This window comes from Oryctolagus cuniculus, chromosome 1 (assembly GCF_051225735.1).
Source record: "Oryctolagus cuniculus isolate XC-2025 breed Fujian yellow rabbit chromosome 1, ASM5122573v1, whole genome shotgun sequence".
Taxonomy (NCBI): Eukaryota; Metazoa; Chordata; class Mammalia; order Lagomorpha; family Leporidae; genus Oryctolagus; species Oryctolagus cuniculus.
The window spans coordinates 119,144,164-119,160,618 of record NC_142867.1 but is presented as its reverse complement, the minus strand read 5'-3'; the positions used below and the strand labels follow the sequence as shown (position 1 = coordinate 119,160,618).

The 16,455-nt window shown below is 41.0% G+C and overlaps 1 non-coding gene across 2 annotated transcripts; it reads right to left on the bottom strand.

Moving 5' to 3' along the window:
• Positions 1-1,579: 1,579 nt before the first annotated feature.
• LOC127491560 (uncharacterized) lies at positions 1,580-5,250 on the bottom strand. Of its 2 annotated transcripts, none has more exons than XR_016221676.1 (3): positions 5,064-5,250; positions 4,307-4,451; positions 1,580-2,750 (listed from the first exon to the last, which is right to left on the bottom strand). It is a non-coding gene; the product is annotated as an uncharacterized LOC127491560 (transcript). The 2 variants fall into 2 exon arrangements; XR_011384177.2 differs by having other exon boundaries at positions 4,307-4,432; positions 5,064-5,229.
• Positions 5,251-16,455: the final 11,205 nt, after the last annotated feature.

Here is a 16,455-nt window from a genome sequence, read left to right as displayed (position 1 = left end):
CTTAATTTTTTTCTCAGGATTGTTTAACTATTTGGGATCTTTTGTGAGTCATACACATTTTTATATTTTTTCCTTAGCTCTGTGAAAAAAATGTCATTGGGAACTTGGTAGAAATTGCATTTTATATGCAAATCACTTTGATTTTTCCAATCCATGAACATTGGATGTCTTTCCATTTCTTTATGTTCACTTCAGTTTCTTTCATAATTAATTCATAGCTTTCACTACAGAGATCTTTTACCTCTTTAGCTAAATTTATTGCTGGGGTTCTGTTTTTGTAACTTTTGAAAATGGGGTAGCTTTCTTGAATTCTTTTTCAGATGATTCACTATTGGTGTGTAACAATACTACTAATTTTGTACATTGATTTTGTATCTCACAACTTTGATGAACTTGTTTATTAGTCTAACAGCTTTTTGGTGGAGTCTTTGAGGTTTTTCTATATATGATATAAAGTCATCTAAAAACAGTGATAAATTTGACTTCCTCCTTCAATTTGGATACCCCTTACTTCTTAATTCTGCAAGCATCACTGACTGCAACTAGATGCAAATAATTATTGCTAGAATTTAATCAATGCAATCAATTGGAGCTATATAACTAAGCTTGGCCCTAAAGGATGTCCAACAGGCTCTATTTGCTGGTATTAGGCTGAAGATGGGAACTGTGAGGATCTGTACAATGTTTGGTTTTACCAGTGTAGCACTGAGCCCAATGCAGAATACCACAGTTTTTTGCTTAATGTTGTTGGAGGGATTATAAAGGTAGCTCCTTGGCCACCCATGCTGGTACTAAGTTGGATCAAGCTACGTCTCATCATCAGTAGGCCCTGTACAGTCTTGGGGGATGCATTTGAGGTCCATGCGAGGCTGGAAGCAATACACATTGAAAAAGGTCAGTTTCACCAGTATGTGTATCTCTGATGCTGGACAACTCTAAAGACTAAATTTGCAAGTACTGAATTGGAAGTAGATGCCTTTGGGCTTTACAAGGTGCTGAGTTTCAGAGCTACGTCCAGACTCTGGGCTCCATGACACGTTTCTAAATTCCCTTTCCTGTCCTCCCCAGAAGTTGGAGCATTGCTCAACTGTCTTCCAGAGATTGGGGGAAGAGAGGTAGTTCCTTGGCTACCAGGCTAAGGAGAGTACAAAATCTCAATCTGCAGGTTCAAGCCTGGGATAAGGACTATGAGATTCTGTTTGGCACAAGTTTTTTATTATGGCAAACCTAGTACTGGATTCCAAGTCTAAGGTATGGACTCAATTCATTCCCCTTCTCCCAAGTGAGAGGCAAGGTGTTTCTTTCCATACTGTGTTACCTGGATGGAGAGGTAGGAGAGGGATGACTTAGGCAACTCTTTCATTCTTTTTTATCAATGTTTTTTTTATTTTTATACTAAAATCAGACACAAAAGTCTCTAATTTGACTTCTGCAGCTCTAGTAAAGGGGACTTTGTGTGTGAATAGATATTAAAATTGATCCCTCTGTGCAGAGATGACCCAAGCATCTTACTCAGCCACCATCTGCTGAAAGCCCGAGATGTAAACAGAACATAAATTTTTATGTATATCATCTGAAGTAATTTCAAATATTTTATTTTTAATACAATACTTTTTAATTTAGCAGTAATCAAATATACAGCACACAAATCCTAACATTTACATTTAACAATAATTTTTCATATTTAATGTTTCTATTTAAGATATAGTAGTTGGCTTTTTTGTCTAAGAGCTAAGATCCATAGAGAAAAAAAGATAGAGAAAGAAGAGAAAAAGAGGGAGAGGGAGAGTGAGAGACAGAGAAAGTGAGTTCACATCCACTGCATCACTCCCCAAATGCCTACAGTGACCATGAGGCTAAAGCTGGGAGCCGGGAACTCAACCCAGGTATCTCACCTGAATGAGAGGAACCATTGAGTCTGCCTCCCAGGGTATGCTTCCTTCTGTTTGAGCAAACACTAGTGACTATGGGTCCACAGTGCTTGTTAGAAAGAAATTCAAACACATACATTTTGGAGGAGTGAAATGTCTTAGTGAAATCTACCATTTTGCCTCCCATTAAAAATATATATTCACTATGAAAAAGTCCATGGATTAGAAGCAGAAAATGTCATATGGGTGGAAGATGAAACTGGATGTATATCTGCAAGCTCTTCAGGGCTGTCCCAGACAACCTAAGTAGCCTCACCTAGACTTCCTCCACCATTCATATCTGATTAATGTTTGATCCTACCTCCTGTCATTTAATAGACTGACAGTGTTATTCAGAAAAACTCAGTGCCCTACCACTTTTACCACTCTGTAAAACACTGAATTATCCCACTGGGTGGCATTGTTCAGTTCCCCTTCTATAGCCCAGGATATTTTTAACATGTGAATATTATCTCCTCCCTTCTAGATCAAGAAAGCCCATTGAAATCAAGGTCAGACAAGTTCGTGTTGATTAGAGGAAACTAAAAAGCAGGAGGATATGGGAAATAAGATGAAAACAGTATCTTTCTTAGGCTCCAAGAGTTCAGGTGCATTGGGGAAATCCCAGTCCAGGGTGAGATGAAATCTGGGAACAATGATGAAGAAACTAAAATAATATATTAGGTGTTGTTGCTATGTAATGATCAATTGGCTCAGAGAGGTCATTGCACAAATCATGGCTATCACAGCAAAATACCAGTATTGTTAAACCCTGCCAAACTCCATAGTAGGGATAGCAATCATGGGAACATTCACTATATCCACGTGTTGGGAATGATACTGTGGAAGAAAACAAAAGAAAAACATTATTTTGAGAGACATTTATAACATAAAATTATTCTAGGGTAGGGTGAAGACATTGCAAGGGACAGGAGACTTCCACACAAGTAAATCTCATGTATAGTCCTGCCAGCACCCCTATGGAGCAGCACTGGCATGTTTCTTTCTCCCTGGATTCTCTGATGCTGGGCAGTGATGCATTTGTGACAAGATGTGGTTCATTTGTTTATTTAAAGGCAGAATTTTTTAAATGAAGATTTATCTGTTTATTTGAAAGAGTTACAGTGAGAGAAGGAGACACAAAGAGATATTCCATCTTCTGGCTCAAAAATGACCACAATGGCTGAAGTGAGGAGCCAGGAAATTCGTCTCTGTCTCTCATGGGGGTACAGAGGCCCAAATGCTTGGGGCATCTTCTGCTGCTTTCCTGGATACATTAGCAGGGAGCTGGATTGAAAGTGGAGCAGCCTGGCCGGCGCCGCAGCTCACTAGGCTAATCCTCCACCTTGCGGCGCCAGCACACCAGGTTCTAGTCCCGGTCGGGGCGCCGGATTCTGTCCTGGTTGCCCCTCTTCCAGGCCAGCTCTCTGCTGTGGCCAGGGGGTGCAGTGGAGGATGGCCCAAGTCCTTGGGCCCTGCACCCCATGGGAGACCAGGATAAACACCTGGCTCCTGCCATCGGATCAGCGCGGTGCACTGGCCGCAGCGCGCCGGCCGTGGCGGCCATTGGAGGGTGAACCAACGGCAAAGGAGGACCTTTCTCTGTCTCTCTCTCTCACTGTCCACTCTGCCTGTCAAAAAAAAAAAAAGGTGGAGCAGCCGGGACTTGAACCGGCACCCATATGGAATGCAGGTATTGCAGGTGGCACCTTAACCTGCTACATCACAATGCCAGCCCTTAAGATGTGGTTCTAGAGGTGGGCAGTGCCCAGGAGACTTCCCTCTCAGCCAGACAGGCTGAAGACCCTTGTCGAAGACCTATTACATTCTGTTCTTAGAGTAGGGGCCAGTAGATGCTGAGCAATCAGACCCTATTATAATGAGTCTAGAATTGCAGCTATAACGGGGAATTAGTAGACACTGGGATAGATGCTGTGGGATGGCCATGACGGGGATGCAGTGCAAATGCTGAGGAGGTGCAAGTGGACATTCTGGAGGGTCAAAGGTTTCCTGGGCAGGTGACTCTCAGGTGAGATAGAAGCCAGGTCAATAATAGACAAGCAGGGGCAGATGCAACCAGGATAGTGGGAAAATAGCATATTTAAAGATTCTAAGAGTTAGGATCCTTTGGATGTGGATTTGGGGTTCCTGGGACACTGATGAAGGAATCAGAACTGTAGTGAGTGACCACAGGTCCAATCAGTCCCCTTTTATCCTAGGCACAAATAGAAAATTCCTGTCAGGATGATCTCACCTCCAGGCTCAGAACCTCACTTACTCTCCACAAAATCATTGTGTCCAAACATGACATCTTAGAAGATGATTTGAGCCCTGGAGGATAAGGAAATAAAGCTATCATTCCCTCACCAGAACCTTGGAGGCCTTGAGACACTTACAGTTGGCTTCAGAAGATTCTCTATAACTCTTACAGCTGGCACCATCCTTGGCAATGCATGTTGTCTCCTTCTTTTCACACACGCCATTGTAGTAGTCAATGCAAAGTCTACACTGAAGAGCACAGGCTGCAGAAAGTAGACTGTACTGAGCAAAGGAAACAACACTGTCACATCCCAAAGAGAGCCGAGCTCACCTGCACTGTCTGGGAATGATGTCCACCTTTTGCCCATGGGTTTTATTACATGTATGCAGGCATCCAGAATCACATACAGAGCAGGATGGAACAGGGAGATGATCTTACTCCACTCTTCCTCCTTCCATTAGACAAGGGCACATTGACATTGATCTGTCACCATATAGTCCACCCTACCTCCCATGGCAATTTCTTATCTAGTTCAGTGAGTAACATTAAAGAGAACACAGAGCTGGGTATTCCGAACTCAGGCTGAAGTGGCTGAGCTTTTCCAGGGCAGGAAGTCCTCAGGATGACAGAGAGTCCCCCTGTATCATAACGTCCACAGATAAACCATAGGTTAGTGGGTATAAATCGTGGAAGTCAGAACTGGTTCCCACCTAGAACTAAAGGTAGATGAAGCCAGCTGACCAATTCTGAAGCCCAGCCATCATTTCTCAGATCATGCCCATAGAAGCTCACACTATCAGAAAGTGTCAAAAGATAAGATCTGCTTAAATATATGGCAGGGCCGATTATAGTTTGATAAGGTCCACCCCATCAACCCTTTTCCAACAAGTTACCAATTTCTATGCCGAGGAGAAAGAGATTCAGATGCATTAGTTTTTCCATCTTGTCTTAGCAGATTGCAAAGTAGAATCTGTGAGAGACAAAGGTGCACGTGAGCTGATGGCTCAGAAAACACTGCTTGCTCAATTCGACCTTCAGCCACTCTAAAATGCACTCAACCAAGGATGTTCACCAGTAAGAACAGAGTAGGCGGATGGCAGATACCAATCTAAGTCAATCTTCTCTGCCAATAGTGACTTTCCTTCTCCATGACCTATTCATCTCTCATTTTTCTTAGTCTTCTTTGTTTTAGGTTCCCAAATCTATCGGAAATCTAAACACAGTCTTGTCATCCTTACATTTTTATGGGCAGTACATTCACTAAATACCTAAATCTTGACATGTGGTAGGGAGAGGCATCCTAGACATGTGAAATGCTTCATGCTTGAGAATAGTTCTCTTTTGAGAGTATGTATTGGGCCTGGTGGTTAAACACTGATGGATTATATGCTCTATTGGAATATCTGGGTCCTATTCCCACTCCACTCTTGATTCCAACTCTTTGCTGCATGTGAGGCAGCAGATGATGTCTCAGGTAGTTGGTTTCCTGCTATCCATGTGGGAGGATTGGGCTGAGTTTCTTTTCTTTTTTAAATTTTATTTAATGAATATAAATTCCCCTCCATAACTTCCCTCCCACCCGCAACCCTCCCCTTTCCCGCTCCCTCTCCCCTTCCATTCACATCAAGATTCATTTTCAATTCTCTTTATATACAGAAGATCAGTTTAGCATATATTAAGTAAAGATTTCAACAGTTTGCACCCACACAGAAACACAAAGTGAAAAATACTGTTTGCATATTAGTTATAGCATTAAATCTCAATGTACAGCACACTAAGGACAAAGATCCTGCATGAGGAGTAAGTGCACAGTGACTCCTGTTGTTGACTTAACAAATTCACACTCTTGTTTATAGCCTCAGTAATCACCCTAGGCTCTTGTCATGACTTGCCAAGGCTATGGAAGTCTTTTTAGTTCACCAACTCTGATCATATTTAGACAAGGTCGTAGTCAAGGTGGAAGTTCTCTCCTCCCTTCAGAGAAAGGTACCTCCTTCTTTGATGACCCGTTCTTTACATTGGGATCTCACTCACGGAGATCTTTCATTAAGGTCATTTTTTTCCAGAGTGTCTTGGCTCTCCATGCCTGAAATACTCTCATGGGCTTTTCAACCGGATCTGCTTTATGGGACATGTGCTCTATAGAATATTATACAGCAGTCAAAAACAATGAAACCAGGTCATTTGCAACAAGATGGAGGAATCTGGAAAACATCATGCTGAGAGAATTAAGCCAGTCCCAAAGGGACAAATATCATATGTTCTCCCTGATTGGCGACAACTAACTGAGCACCAAAGGGGAAACCTGTTGAAGTGAAATGGACACTATGAGAAACAGTGACTTGATCAGCTCTTGTCCTGACTGTTGATGTACAATGTAATACTTTATCCATTTTAGTATTTTTTTTGTTCTAGTACTATTGGTTGAACTCTGTAATTAACACACAATTATTCTTAGGTGTTTAAATTTTAACTGAAAAGTGATCCCTGTTAGGAATTTGGAAAACATTATGCTGAGTGAAATAAGCCAGTCCCAAAGGGACAAATATCATATGTTCTCCCTGATTGGTGACAACTAACTGAGCACCAAAAAGGAAACCTGTTAAAGTGAAAGGAACACTATGAGAAACGGTGACTTGATCAGCCCTTGCCCTGACTGTTGATGAACAACATAATACGTTTTCCCTCTTAGTATTTTTGTTTATTTGTTCTACTTAATACTTTTGGTTGAATACTATAGTCAATACACAGTTATTCTTAAGTGTTGAAACTTAACTGAAAAGTGATTGCTGTTAAATATAAGAGTGGGAATAAGAGACAGAAGAGATGTGCAATTCGGGACATGCTCAAGCTGACTTGCCCCAAATGGTAGAGTTAGAAACATGCCAGGGGACTCCAATTCAATCCCATCAAGGTGGCATGTACCAATGCCATCTCACTAGTCCAAGTGATCAATTTCTGTTCACAATTGATCATAATGAAAGGACTAGGAGCCAAAGGGATCACATAAACAAGACTAGTGTCTGCAAATACTAACTGATAGAATAAAAAAGGGAGAGAACGATCCAACATGGGAAGCAAGATACACAGCAGACTCATAGAATGGCAGATGTCCTAAACAGCACTTGGCCTCAGAGTTTCTTTTCTTGACTTCAGCGTGGTCATTGTGGGCTTTGAGGAATGAACCAGCAATTGGATGATCTGTCCCCCTCTGCCTCTCAAATTAAAAAAGCAACTTTTTACATAAGTAGGAAGAAAATTATCATACTTATTGCAGCCAGAGGCAGCTACAGTCGACATGAGTACAAAAGGGACTCCTGCAAATATAGGCAGAGTCTAATGGGAACATTCCATGATAGAAATGTATTGTCCCTAGGCCAGCGCCACGGCTCACTAGGCTAATCCTCTGCCTTGAGGCACCGGCACACCGGTTTCTAGTCCTGGTCGGGGCACCGGATTCTGTCCCGGTTGCCCCTCTTCCAGGCCAGCTCTCTGCTGTGGCCAGGGGGTGCAGTGGAGGATGGCCCAAGTCCTTGGGCCCTGCACCCCATGGGAGACCAGGATAAGTACCTGGCTCCTGCCATCGGATCAGCGCGGTGCACTGGCCGCAGCGCGCCAGCCACGGCGGCTATTGGAGGGTGAACCAACGGCAAAAGGAAGACCTTTCTCTCTGTCTCTCTCTCTCACTGTCCACTCTGCCTGTCAAAAAAAAAAAAGAAAAGAAAAGAAATGTATTGTTCCTTGAAGGTAGTCTATTAAAAATTGCTTTTATTGAGAGGCAGAGAAAGAGACAGAGTTCCTATCTGCTTATTCATTCCTCGAATGCCTGCAAAGGCCTGGACTGGACCAGGGCCTGAGCTGGGAGATGGGAAGTCATGTCTTCTTCATGGGAGGTGGGAACCCAAGTACTTGAACTATCAGTGCTGCTCTCCAGATGGGATTCTGGAGTCAGAAGCTGGGGCCTGGAATGCAATCCAGGTATTCTTATGTGGAATGCAGGTGTTTTACCCATTAGGCTAAATGCCTGTTCTCACAGATGATTGGCTTTTAGAAATAGAAGATGGAGTCACAATGAAAATCAGGGTTTATTGCAGGCAGAAAAAGGGTGGAGATTATATAATCAGTGACACACAGTTGCCTTAATTGATCATTAACTGAACTTTGCTACCTTAATTGTGAGTCCAAATCAGGTATTCTTGTTACTGTAACAGAACCATCTAGGATTAGATTTTCTTTCTTTCTTTTCTTTTCTTTCTTTTTTTTTTTTTTTTTTTTGGCTCTGAGCCACTTCAGATCCCCTGAGGGACTTGAAGACAAGTCTATATACTGGTCCATTTTTACCTTTATCTGTTTTCTTCATGTGCATCTATTCTCTGATTGGAACAAAGTGTGACATTCTTTCTGTCCAGTCCCAAGAACACTGTGTTGTCTCCACTGATCACCCATTTGAGAGCAACTAAATGTTCTGGACAGATATCCCCTAACCTAACACCTGCAATGTCTTTCCCAATTCTGAAAGACCTCTCAGAAAGAGTAACCTTCTACTGGACCCTGCATCCTCTCTGAAGTTTCAGAGGAAAATAATGGGTGAGTTCATAGCAGACCAGTTTTAACTCATTGGTTCTCAGAGCAGCCAAATCCAAACCAGAAAAAGGGCATCTGTACAAGGTGCCAACAGCCAAGTACGAGACAATCAGAGTATCACTCATGCAATTGGGTCATTAAAGACCTGTTTGCCTTAAATGGTCATGGACTGAGAGAGGCTATCATTTATAGCATGCATTTATTGACATAGTAAACATAGCACTGGCAATAACATTTTGCACTGAAAAATTAACCATATATGCAGTTCAATCCACATGGCATGGAAGAGGACAATGAATATGAGGCACAAAGTCATTAGGAACAATGCTTCTATCCTTGTCATTTGCATTCAGAGTGTTCATCTAAGGTTGGTCTTCATTTTCAGGTAAAAGGAACTGAAAATGCCATTTTATTACTCCTACACCAGTTTGTGTGCATTGTCAAAATGTGAAGCACCCAGAGAAGTATTTAGAATAGTAAGAATACCATAGTTCTACCACCCAGAAAACTTTATAGCAAAACACACAATTGATAATGCATACAACACAATAGAATACAAATGAGAATTAACCAAAGGAGCTCATGCATGTTCTGCCGTAAGGGTTAGCTTTCAGCTAAAATGCTCTGACTTTGACATGTAAACAAAGTGTCATCACTCCAAACAGTAAATCAATATTCAAATTTCTCCAGTTATCAGAAATTTTCTTTAGAACCAGCCATCCCAACCATCACCCATTGCAGCTTTGATAATGCGGGAGGTTATAATGTCCCTGAATAATCAATAATCTGGCAAAGCTCTGTGTTGCTACACTGTCCTGCTCCAGAGAGACCTACACATTTGATCTAGATGCTCAGATGTAGTGTTTCTTTGTTATAATATCATTGCACTTCTTTAAAAAAAAAAAAAAAAGACCATTTAGGGGCTGGCCCTGTTGTGCAGTGGGTTAAAGCCCTGACCTCTAGTGCCAGTATCCCATGTGGGTGCTGGTTCGAGTCCCGGCTGCTCCACTTCCAATCCAGCTCTCTGCTATGGTCTGGGAAAGCAGTAGAAGATGGCCCAAGTCCTTGGACCCCTGCACCTGCATGGGAGACTTGGAAGAAGAACCTGGCTCCTGGCTTTGGATCAGCTCAACTATGGGCCGTTTCAGTCACTTGAGAAGTGAACCAGCAGATGGAAGACCTCTTTCTCTGGCCCTACCTCTTTCTATAACTCTGTCTTTCAAGTCAGTAAAATAAATCTTCTTTAAAAAAGGGCTAGTCATTTATTTGAAAGTCAGAATTACAGAGAGAGAGGGAGATACAGAAGTGAACCACTTCAATCCAGTGGTTCACTCTCAAAATGGCCGCAATGACCAGGGCTGGGCCTGGCTGGAGCCTGGAGCCAGGAGCTCATCCAGATCTCCCATGTGGGTTCAGGGGTCCAAGGACTTGGGCCATCTTCCTCTGCTCTCCCAGGTGAAAGAGCAGGGAGCTGGATCAGAAACGGAGCAGATGGGACTGGAACAGGCACCCAAATGGAATGCTGGTGCGTTGGCGGGTGGTTTAATCCACTGTGCGACAGTGCCAGCCCCACGCTTCCTTTTTATCTGAAAATTAGATCTAAAGACATTTTGGAAGCAAGTTAAATAATTGTGGGTATAATTGGTGATATGGATTTTGTATTGCATAAGAAAATGAAGATAACATCAGGATTACTTTCTGGGTTTTAGGCTGGTTTAATTACTATGGGTTTGTAGGATTCTTTGAAATCATGTATTGGAATGTCCACATCTTCATTTATTTACTTATTAGGAGTGCTTTGGCTATTCTGGGTCTTTTGTGGTTACATATGAATTTTAGGATGATTTTTACTATTTCTTTTAAAAATACCATTGATATTTTGTTGGAGATTGTATGGAGTATGTTGATTACTTTTGATAGTATACATATTTTCTCTTTTTTTTTCAAAGATTTATTTTATTTATTTGAAAGACAGAGTTAAAGAGCAGGTAGAGACAGAGAGAGAGAGGTCTTCCATCCGCTGGTTCACTCCCCAGATGCCTGCAACAACCTGAGCTGCACCAATCCAAAGCCAGGAGCCAGGAGCTTCTTCTAGGTCTCCCACGTGGGTGCAGGGGCCCAAGGACTTGGGCCATCTTCCACTGCTATCCCAGGCCATAGCAGAGAGCTGGATCAGAAGAGGAGCATCCAGGACTTGAACTGGCACTCATGGGTTTTAACCCACTGAGCCACAGCACTGGCCCCAATAGTATGTATATTTTCACAGCATTAATTCTTCCTTTCCATAAACAGGAGATATATTTCTGCTTTTTCATGTCCTCTGTGATTCTTTTATTGCTGTTATAACTTTTTAAAAAATATTTATTAATTTATTTGAAAGGCAAAGTTACAGAGAGGCAGAGACAGAGAGAGGTTTTCCATCTGCTGGTTCACTTCCCAGATGGTCACAATTGGTGGAGCTGGGTCTATGTGAAGCAAGGAGCCAGGAGCTACTTCAGGATCTCCCACGTGGGTGCAGGGGCCCAAGCACTTGGGCCATCTACTGCTTTCCCAGGCCACAGCAGAGAGCCAGATCAGAAGCGGAGCAGCGGGGACTCAAACCAGTGCCTATATGGGATGCCAGCACTGCAGGCGGCAGCTTTACCCACTATGCCACAGTTCTGGCCCTTTTATAACTTTCATTGTAGATATTTTTCACTTCTTATGCTAAATTGATTTCTAAAGATTTTATTTTATTAGTAGCTCTTATGAATTGGGTTGCTTTCTTAATTTCTATTTCAGTAATATGGTTATTGGTATATTAAAATGCTACTTTTTGTATTTTTATTTTATATCTAGAGATTTTACTAAATTTGTTGATCAGTTCTAACAACTTTTTGGTGGAGTATTTAAGTTTTCAGTGTATAAAATCAAGGCATCTGCAAGCATGGATTACATTTATTTCCTCCTTTCTAATTTAAATGCCCTTTATTTCTTTCTCTTCCCTAATTGCTGTTGTTAAGACCTCCAAATTTAACTGAATAGGTTGATGAAACTGGACATCCTTGTCACATTCCAGATCTTAGGGGAATGTCTTCATTTTTTTCAACAATCAGTATGACATTGAATGTGGAATGTCATATATAGTCTTTTTAAAGATTTATTTATTCGAAAGCCAGAGTTACACAGAGAGAGGAGAGGCAGGGGAGAGAGAGAGATATATATTTTCAAAAATATTTATTAATTTATTTGAAAGGCAAAGTTACAGAGAGGCAGAGGCAGAGATAGAGGTTTTCCATCCACTGGTTCACTCCCCAATTGGCCGCAATGGCCGTAGCTGCGCCAACCCAAAGCCAGGAGCCTAGAGGTTCCTCTGGGTCTCCCACATGGGTGCAGGAGCCCAAGGACTTGGGCCACCTTCTACTGCTTTCCCAGGTCATAGCAGAGAGTCGGATTGGAAGAGGAACAGCTGGGTCTTGAACTGGCACCAATATGGGATGCCGGCACTTCAGGCCAGGGCATTAACCTGCTATGCCACAGTGTCACCCCCCATATATAGTCTTTATTATGTTGAGGTATGTTACTTCTATACCTAATTTGTTGAGAATTTATCATGAAGGAATATTGAAACCTATGAAATGTTTTTTCTGAAACTATTACTAATATGAATTTCTTCTTTATTCTGTTAATGTGATTTATTTCATTTAGTATTTTATGAATATTGAACCATCCTTACATCCTTGCATCACTGGGATAAATCCTACTTGATTGTGGTACTTCATCTTTGTGATATAATATTGGATTCAATTTGCTAATACTGATTGAGAATTTTTGTATTTATGTCCATAAAGGATAGTGGTCTGTATTTTTCTCTCTCTCTTTTTTTTTTTTTTTTTTTTTTTGCTGTTTTTTGTTTGTTTGATTGTCTGTTTTGGTATGAGAACAATATGAGCCATGTAAAAGGAGTTTTGTTGGCAGCAATCCCACAGCCGTGGGATGCAGACGGATGTGCTCTCTGCCCTGTGAAGTGCAGTTTCCTCTGATCACTGCTGCCAGAGTGTGAGTTATAGCATTCTGTGTTCCTCTCTAAATAACAGCTTCTGAGACTCTACACTGTTCAATTCTCCCATTCCTTCTTTCCTAAATTTTTCTCTTAACCAGTTCCCTGGAAATGTGATCTTCCTTTTATTGTTCCGTTTCTTCTCTGTGGCAGAGGTGAGAGCAGTACACTTCTATTCACCTGTCTTGACTCTATCCAAAATATTACTAACTACACTTCTCATGTACAGTAGATCTCTACAACTGTTAATGCTACATATCTGCAGAATGATGCCTTTGAACTACACCACCCTACTTCTACCCCATTTTTTTAAAGTTTATTTATTTTAAAGTCAGAGTTACAGAAAGAAGAGAGAGAGATAGAAACAGAAAGAAGAGAAGGGGGGTGGTGCTTCCATCCACTGGTTCACTCCCCAAATGGCTGCAATGGTCCAGCACTAGGCCAGGCCAAAGCCAGGAGCCAGGAGCTTCCTCTGGTTCTCCCATGTGGTTCAGGGTCCCAAGCACTTGGACCATCCTCCACTGCTTTCTCAGGCTATTAGCAGGGAGCTGGATTGGAAGTGGAGCAGTCTGGATCTAATCAACACCCACATTGGATGCCAGTGCTATAGGTGGCAGCTTAACCTGCTATGCAACAACACCAGCCCCCTGCCTCAATCTTCTATGTGTTTGTGGTAACCAAAATTTTAGTCTCTGTTTCTGCGAATTCAATGTTTTCTTTTTTTACTTACTGTTTTGTAGATTGCACTAAGGGAGATCATGGGTTTTTTCTTTCTATGTCTGATTTGTTTCACTTACCATAATGTCCTCCTGATTCATCAATCTGTAGCAATTGTCAAGAGCTCCTTTTTAAAAGAATGAACAATATTGCATTACAGGTAACAGCTTACATGCACACACAAAAGGTCTTCCAAAAGCTCATGGATGAAAGGTATTATTATGAAAATCATGGCTTTCAAAATGCTTAAAGCAGAATAAATTTGTCTTTTAATTCTATTTTCCATGAAATTTTTAAAATACCCTATATCATGTCTTTGTCCATTCATTTGATAATTGCACTTATTTTGTTTATTTGATATTAGATTTAAGGCTTTATGGCTTCAAATTAAACATGCATGGCTATTATTAAACAGGTAATTATACATTTTATATTGTATCAAAGAGAATTATAATATCAAAATTATGCATGCTGTTAAGATGATCACAGGATTAAGATAGTGCTATTCTTTCAATCATGATTAGTCTACAGTATGTGCCGTATTATTTTTGTGCTGTGAGATTGTTGAGTTTCTCATCAACCATTCTCGTTAGTGTTTCAATACCAATCTGTTGATCTATTCATTTTTGATAATTGTATTTACTGAATATATGAAAAATATCAGTTCTCACTAAAACATCAAAACACTGAATACAATACAATTCAAAATTGCATTTCGGGCTTATTTCACTCAACATTATGTCCTCCAGTTCTAAACACTTTGTCGAAAATGATAGCATTTCGTTCTTTTTTGTAGCTGAATAATATTCTTGTGTGTGTGTGTGTACATGTGTGCGTGCATGCTCCACATTCTCTTTATCCATTCATTTGATGATGGGTACTTTGGTTGATCCCACATCTTGGCTGTTGTGAGCAGTGCAGCTATAAACAAGGTGGGGCAGGCATCTGTCTGATACAATGATTTTGAGCCTTTTGTATGCATAGCCAGCAGTGGGATTTCTGGGTCACATTACAGTTCTATTTCTTTTTTTTTTTTTTTTTTTGAGGAACCACCACTGTTTCCATGGTGACTATACTAATTTACATTTCCATCAAGTGTGTATGAGAGTTCCTTTTTCTCCACATCCCTGCCGGCATTTGTTTCCTGTCATTGTGACAGCAGCCATTCTGACAAGGTTGAGGCGATATATCATGCTTTCGATTTGTCTTCCACCAGATGACGACTGAGAGTGAGCATTTTTTCATATATTTGTCAGTCATTTGTATTTGTTCAAGTCCTTTGCCAATTCTTTCAGAAAATATTTTTAAGCATTTATTTATTTGAAAGGCAGAGCGAGAGAGAGAAAGAGAGAGAGAGAGGTCTTCCATTCCCCAGTTGGCTACAATGGCCAGAGCTGCGCCGATCCAAAGCCAGAAGCCAGAAGATGAGGAAAGTTTAAGAGACACACAAACAAAAAATATTTCTCAAATTCTATATTTGTTTTACATTTAAAGTTTTGATTATTTCAAACCCCTCTTTAGTGATTGGTGAAATATATTTATGTCTTTTTTACATACAGCTTTTTTAAATAAGCTCTTTTTTATTTTTTTAAATGTATTTATTTATTTATTTATTTGAAAGACAGAGTTACACAGAGAGAGAAGCAGAGGCAGAGAGAGGTGTTCCATCCACTGGATCACTACCCAATTGGCCACAACAGACGAAGCTGCACTGATCTGAAGCCAGGAGCCAGGAGCCTCTTCCAGGTCTCCCACACGGGTGAAGGGGCCCAAGGACTTGGGCCATCTTCTACTGCTTTCCCAGACCACAGTAGAGAGATGGATCAGAAGTGGAGCAGTCAGGACTCGAACCAGTGCCCATATGGGATGCCAGCACTTCAGGCGGCAGCTTTACCCACTATGCCACAGTGCCAGTCCCTAATAAGCTCTTTTTAAGAGCTTATTAATGTCACTACTGATGAAGGAAATGGTTGCACCAGTCAGGGGTAGGCCGCACCAAAGCCAGGAACTTCATTCAGGTCTCCCACACTGTTGGCAGGGGCCCAAGCATTTGGGCCATCATCTATTGCATTTCCAGGGCCATTAACAGGGAGCTGGATAGGAAATGGAGCAGCTGGAGCATAAACCAGTGACCATACTAGGATGTTGGTGTTGCAAGCAGTGGCTTTACACATTACGCCAGAATGTCGGCCCCTTAACCACTTTTTAAAGAATTTGAATTTCTATGCAAACTATCTGAAGTCATTTTCAAATAATTGTACTGGAAAGTGGTTTTCATAGAATATCTTTTAAATTTAAACTAAATATGAAAGAAAATGAAATATATGTTATAAAAATCATAGAATTTCAAATTCATTGAATGTACCAAAATAATATTCTTCACTGATAAGCAGGTGGCTTGGAACCAATCAAATACAAAGCCAAAATTAACATTTGGGATTGCATCAAATTGAGAAGTTTCTGTACTTCAAAAGAAACAGTCGGGAAAGTGAAGAGGCAACCGACAGAATGTTAAATTAACAATAGAAGTCACTGTGCACTAACTTCCGCGCAGGACCTCTGTCCTCAAAGAGTTGTATTGCAGCTATGTCTAAGTGCTCCCAAAAGATGTATCATTCTTGGGTGCTTTGTTAAAGTTAATTAAGTTTCTAAAAAAAAGTGAGATTAACTTCAGGATGCAATGACTTTGAACAATCCTTGTCTAGACTGTAGAGGAACAGTTTTTGTTTTGGTTTGGTTTTTTTGTTTTTTTTTACTGTGCAAATTGTTGCACTCTTTACTTAGTATAGAGTTGGTCTTCTGTATATAAAGTTAATCATAAATGGATCTTAGTGGAGAATGGAACTGAGAATGGGAGAAGGAGGAGGAGCAGCGGTGGGAGAGTGGGTGGGAGGGCGGGTATGGTGGGAAGAATCATTATATTCCTCAAGCTGTACTTATGAAAT